Consider the following 6,980-nt stretch of genomic DNA (forward strand, 5'->3'; position numbering starts at 1 on the left):
AGCGAGGTACCTTGTTTTGATCCTGAGTTAGGTGGTTTTATCGGAACTTTACCTGACAGACCACGGGGTTACACCGTTTGAAGTGCGGTTGAGTACTTACTGCTTTTCAAGAAAGGATCAGCGCACTTGAACCGGTGTAATTCAGGTTGGTTCTGCCACACCACCTCCATTGTATCTTTCTGAAACCAGTTGTTTGATCAACTGGGTAGCATAAGTCTTTGAAGAACCAGTGTACTGGTTCTTTAACTTCTCAACATACTCTGTGACAGTGGCACAATCTGGTATTGAGCCCATAATTGCAGGCTCAATAGTGTTCTTTACCACTGCCAAGCATTTCTTATTGGCAGGGAACCATTTAGCATAAAGCTTCTCATAATCTGCTTTTGCTTTCTTATAAGAAAGCTCTGTTTGCTTTCAACAACCATCTGTGTCTGTGTCCTTCCTCATAGGAATCACAAGCTCTCTGGGAGTTGGTGTAGCTAGGACCCAATCCAGTTCACCCATAATGAAGTACAGGTCTAGTTTTCTGTACCATTCATGGTAATTGTCTCTCGTTAAGATAGGAATATCATTGATGGAAAACATCATTGATAACCCTCCTGAAAAATATTCATGAGTGATGAGAATATTAAAATAAATTAGAAAATATTGTTGCATATTTTAAAATCAACGTTGGTCAGAATTTAAAACATGTAATATCTTTTTGTATTCCGTCTAAAACACCGTTGGGCAGAATTAGAATGAATACATGAAAATTATCTATCAAAAGAATAATAGCATAATAATTGCAATATTGTCACTGTCAACGTTGGTCAGAAAATAACAATATTACAATTCAAAATAATCTATTTGCCTTGAAATTTTAAATTCTCCCGTTGGTTCAAATTTAAATGACAAGACAAGCAATCATTAGAAAATTAATCTATTGAATCTTTGCAGCGCAAAAAATAAGTTCTATCAAAATTTTGTCTAATTTTATCTTTTAGAAGCATTGCATCAAAGTTCAATCAAATTTGAATTTGAAATGCATCAAATTCATTGAAATTCTATTGAAAAGGGCCTCTGAAAAAATGAAAAATGATGCACTGTGCTTCCCTTGAATTCAGCCTGCCCGGCCTTTCTTGTGCACGACAGCACGCGCGTAAGGCAACCTGGGCCTGGGCCACGAAAGCGCCGTCCCGCTTGGGCCGAAAGAAGCCCGATAGGGCGCGGCTCGATCTCGACTATCGAACGGAGATGAACGGCCTCGTGTGCTTCTCAGCGGAACAAAACCCTCGGCGACGACCGCTCGCGTTCGACTTCTCCACCCTAGCTTATTCTCCTCTCTCCCCGGCGCCTTCGACTTCTCCACCCGAGCGTGCAAGAGCGGCGGCGTCGGGCGGTGTGCAGCGCCACGGCAAGCCCCCTCGCCGGCGCGCGCGTCCACCGCAAGGTGAGCGCGCCGCCGTCGAGCGGCATCACCGTGGTGCCCAGATCTGGCGCGTGACGAGCGGCACGACGGCGACTCGCGCGGCCTCTGTCCGCGCTCGGCCAATGGCCTCGCGAGGTCGGGTCGACGTGTCGGCGTCCCGAACATGTTGACGGTGGACGGCGCAAGGAGAGAAGAGGTAGGTCCTCCCCTTTTCCGCCGTCCCATTTTCTGTTCGGCTAGGGTTAGGGTTTCTGTGGGTTCTTTTCTTGGTTTTCTGTGATCTTCCCAATCTCTAACAACGTGAGTAGGATTAGGCGTCTGATACCATTGTTAGATCTCTGATCGACAACTTTAAATGTCGACCGACTACTGCGTGATAGGGTCGGGTGAAGTTGAGTGGATCTAAAACAAGTCGAGTGAGAGAGAGGGAGAAATGAGAAGGGGCACCGGTGATCATACCATCGTGTCCCTGCATCGCGGGAGCAGCAGATGATCCAGCCATCGCTTCAGGTGGTGGTGATGCTTGAGGTAGTCACAGCTCGGTGTAGATCTCGGCGTCCTTCAGTCCGCCAAGGGGAAATGCGGGGACGAGGCGGCGGTGTCGATGACGGCTCGCCGGTGAGTCTTCCCGCCGCTACTGCGCGTCCACTAGATCGGCTAGGGTTTTTTGTCTGACGATGGGGTGGCAGCGCCACGATGAACCTCGTATTGTGTGACGATAGTCCCCACCTCCTCTTTATAGTGTAGTGCGACAGGGGCCCACCAGCTACCAACGGGCTGGGGCGCCCCCGATCAGGGCGCATGAGAGAGGAGGCCCATCGGGCCCGTTGGGGTCCGAGTGGGTCTGTGGGAGATCAATCCAACATGTTGTTGCGTGTGCTGATCTTTCCACGTAGGACGCGCGGTAGATTCCATTCCATGCATTAATCATATCATTTGACCGTGTTGGTTGATTAGTGAAGGCCAACAACTAACCAACCCCGCCCGGAGCGACTAACACCCTGTCATGTCATCATAAAAGATTAAGCTGCAGCAGCTACCTGCGAGCTTTCATATATATATATATATATATATATATATATATATATATATATATATATATATATATATATAGCAGTATTATTAGTGAGCAGCTAGCATACAACATGAGGTTCCTACGCAGCTCCTCCTGCTGCTCACCCCTTGCTGCTTTCTTCTTCTTCTTCTTGGTCGCAGTGATCGGGAGCACCAGCAGCAATTTGCAGCAGGCCACAAGATACAATGCCATGTTCAGCTTCGGAGACTCGGTGGCCGAGACCGGCAACATCTGCGTCGTCAGCAGCAGCAGCAGCAACTCGACGGAGCTCGAAGTGCTCACCTGCACGCACCCGCCCTACGGCACCACCTACTTCGGCAGGCCGTCTTGCCGGTGGAGCGCGCGACGGCCGTGTCGTCGTTGACTTCATTGGTAGATTAACAATTTCAAGCTCTCAAAGACAGCAGCATCCTGCCCCATACCATGTATGCTCGTACGAAAACGAACCAAGGAGGCCATTTTTTTAACAAGATTACATGTATATGGTGAGAGGTACAAAGGTCACCTCGTCTTATTTAGGATCCTAAATGTAAAGTTTACCCTTGACATCTGATCTTTGTTTCACTGAGATTTTGTACCGGAAAGCTGGACTTGATGCTCGTGGAACACCAAACTTAAACGACGAATTTCGCGTAAATCGAAGTTAAAGTGTCCTTGAGGTTGCACGGGAGGGTGTATAAATCTTCGCTCTTGTAGAAGAAATCTATTGACTGTGCAAAGGAGACCACCTTCTCCAAAAGCGCCATGGGGTATTTCTGGTCAAGGCACTCCTGCACCATGTCCATCCATGCTTTCTCCAAGATCACCTTAAGCTTCTCAATGGCTTCCTCGACCGTGACCCCGTACTGCTTCATGCAGGTTTGCACCGTGGACGCCATATGATCCGAAGCTTGTTCTCGCTTCAAGAATAAGTTGCAAAGGAATAATTGTCAGTAATTATTTAAAGAAGTGCAAATTTAATGATGTGTATCGATCAGGAGAGTTTGTGCATATTATTATTTACCTCATGTGACATAATATCGTTCATAATACGCGCGATGACGGTGAGACCCCTGACAATTTTCGGGTAGGTTAAAGCCCAGTCAATTGCCTCCCTGGTAGTCACATCTCCAAGAGAAACGAAGGTAAGGACGACGGTCTGCATAGCCGCAATGCTTCCCAGCGAAATTTGCAGATGCTCGTCAACATCGGCAGGTATGTAGTGCTCATCACGCCATGTCACCTCAGCACGGTAGGATTTGGCAACGTGAAGTGCCTGAATTTGTCCAAATAAAATGCATGTTAGAATGGACTGGAAAGCAGAAAAGGACTTCATGTTTTCTCTTGCATTGGTGTGTGCTCTTTGGAGCCACTTACCATTTCTCTTACCACCTCGGCATGCTTGTTGTTCTGAAGTTTCAACTCCTGCACGACCATGTCCGTATTGCAAACTACATTCCTGTAGAAGGGCCTTAGGTATTCTGGGATCTGTTCCGCCGCCTTTTCATCCCACCTATTGTCAATTTCAAGCAAAGTTTTTCTTTAGAGAGGAATTTCAAGCAAAGTTAAATTTTGTGTAATGCGTAAATCTTATATACTAGTCATCCACCGTGATGTAAAGTTCAGACTGTGAGAGCAATTAAGACCAACCTTTCCAAGGCTGTAGTAAAGATGTCGCTCTCCTCTGTGCTGCTGTAGTTGTCATAGATGTCATCCAACAAGGCCACAAATAATAGGACCTGCTTTGTAAGCGTTATCCGCGCGTAAGAGTAGAGAGGCTCGTAAACGATTCCCATCATCCAGAAATGCATCTCCACCAATCTATCCCTCGAAAAGGTCAGGTCTACCCGTGACCGGAGATCCTTCCACCATCTGTGAATAATCGGTGAAGAAATACGATTAATTAGCCCATCTCGTGTAAATCATCTTTACAAACTTGTGTTTACCATTGTTGGGTAAATCTTCTTACACTGTAAGTTCTTTCAGCTCGTTGCAGTAGACGACTTGCACGATGTTGTAGTCCAGCTTCGCAAACTCCAGCAGGGTGTCGTCGCGCGCCGCCTTCTTCTCGTACGCCGAGATGAAGCGCCTCGCCTCCACTCTCTCCACCCTCCTGAATCGAGTTGTCTCCAATGTCACTCTTACCTCCTCTCGTAAAGCTGGCTCCAGATCCGTTTCCATGATCAGAGACTGGAGTCGGCTCTTGTTGAAGGTGATGATGCTGTCAAGTATGTCCTCCCCATGAACCCTCATATGCGCGGCGTCGTACAACGTGATCAAGGTGTTGACATCGTCGCTCGAAATGTTTCCCTGCTCATCTCTGAACTTGACAAACACATCTGCACACATGTCATTATGGACAGATTCATGTTAGAGTTAATCTTGATTAGTTTAGTGTTTGTGAGTTAAGTGTGTGTTTTTTTGTGTTAGTATGTTCAGCTGAGTCGTGCAGCCGTATGTGCGTTAGTGTGCACGTCCAGTACGTGTGTAGAACAGCAGGGTGTGCTGCGAGACTACGGATGCAATGATCTGCTGCCGGCATGGCTTAGTGCATATTGAGGAGGTGCGCTGGACCAGGTGTGCACGAGAGGAGACCCAGGATCTTCGTGGAGTGGAGAGTGTTGTGCATGCAGGTGAGCTGGACCAGGTGTGCACGAGAGGAGCCCCAGGATCTTCGTGGAGTGGAGAGTGTTGTGCATGCAGGTGAGCGTTGGTGGTACTATTCTTCAGGGCTAAGAAGGTGCTTACTTGGTCAAGTAGGATTAGTGGTGATCACCTCGAAAGCCTGCATGCAGAACATGGTCATCAGCTTTGTCCGGTTCATGCGGCCAGAGATGTGAGGACGTGTGGCTAGTGCTAGCGTGCTGTGCGTGCGTGAGTGGGTGGTGTGCGGCACAGTGTGTGTGCTATTTAATCCTACAGTGTGTGTGCGAGTGATAAAAAGAGAAGCAAGGTGCTAGTGCGTGGGTTGTAGTGCTTCAGTACGGTGTCTAGAGTCTGTACGTGCTTATGTGTTTGAAGTGAAATACAAGTGTTGTGGGCTGGGTGCTAGTGCGCAGTGCCATATAATTCTCTTGTGTCCATTGTCTTCTGGGTATAGCCAAGCGAGTGAGTATTTAGTTAGATTGTGAGCTGGGCCAACAATTCATACCCACGTTAATTACTGTAACTCAAAATTTCACCACAATAACAGTTAAAACAATAACAGTTTTTTCTTTTTACCGGAAGAGACGGCGCATCCATGCTTCCTGAGCAGGTAGAACCTCAGCGAGGTGGCGTAGAGGTCTTCAGATCCTCCGTCCTCGTCACCTCACACAGCTCGCAGCAAGGCATCGATCTCCTCCTCGTAGTGGTAGTCCACCCCGAGCCGCTGCAGCGCGTCGACGAGCTCCAGCTTCCGCACCAGGCCGTCGTCGCCGGAGGCGTCAGCGGCGGCCAGCAGGGTCCGCCTCACCTCCTTCTTCATGGCCCGCGCCTTCTCCTGCATGGAGTGGAGCTCCTCCAGCGTGCACGGCTGGTAGGTGATGAAGAAGTCGCCCCAGACGCTGGGGGCGTACCGCCGCCGGCAGTCCTGCTCCGCCGCCGCCAGCGGTATTGCCGGAGCGGCGGGGCTGCAGATGGTGACCGTGGTAGACTCCATCGCAACGGCTGGGACTAGGCTGATCGATCACAGAGTTTGGTAGAGTGTTAGGACTGGATGGTCAGTCGTCGACCCCTGAGCTCGATCGAGGGCATGCAGTGGATGGCTTGAGGAAAGATACTGGCATCCCTGCCTGCTTTATATAGAGGCACGAGCGCACGTGCCCTAATCACCACAAGCGCTCTACATTCTCTTGTAGATTTTCGATTAATTCCTGGTCGTACCAACTACCACATGCTTTGGAAAAAGGGGATTTGCTATTTACCTTTGGCAGATTTATTTTTAGAAGAGAACGAATCTTTCGATTTTTTTTGTTTCAAATTTATTAGATATGATGTTTTTAGTCGAATATTGTCGGAGGAAATCTCCAGCCGGGTGGCGGATTGCACCCGCCTAATGCTAGTTAAGGATGGGTTTGGAGGAGATTTAGGAGCGCTTGATCGGTGGGCGGATGAATGCAGAAAAAACACAAGGATTTTAGAGTGGTTCGGACCACCGGAGCGTAATACCCTACGTCCACTTTAGTATTGTATTGATTGTAGGACCCTAGATCGAGCCTGAGCTTGAGATGTAAGGTTGGACCCTGTCAGCTTGAGATTATCTTCTAACGAGTGCACTCTTCCTTTTACAGGCTAAGAGGAGTGCTTACACTGAGCGGGGCCTCGATAGGTGGGCCCGGCCAACAGGAGACTGCTCTACGAGAGATATGGAGATCTCCATCTCCAGCTCCTCACCGTAGTCCTCACGATTGGGAAGTTGATATGCGTATCCACAGCCAGGATATGGCCGCGTGCAGCCTTGTGTGCACAGTGACCGCTGTCAGTGTTACCCAACAGTGGAAGCCGTGCTGCCACTGTTGGGTCAGGACCCTCTGA

At 48.8% G+C, this 6,980-nt stretch overlaps 1 pseudogene; it reads right to left on the reverse strand.

The window, feature by feature from the left end:
* Positions 1-3,100: 3,100 nt before the first annotated feature.
* Positions 3,101-6,105, reverse strand: LOC112896842 (annotated as a pseudogene).
* Between the last annotated feature and the right edge of the window lie 875 nt (positions 6,106-6,980).

Source organism: Panicum hallii, chromosome 6 (genome assembly GCF_002211085.1).
Source record: "Panicum hallii strain FIL2 chromosome 6, PHallii_v3.1, whole genome shotgun sequence".
Taxonomy (NCBI): Eukaryota; Viridiplantae; Streptophyta; class Magnoliopsida; order Poales; family Poaceae; genus Panicum; species Panicum hallii.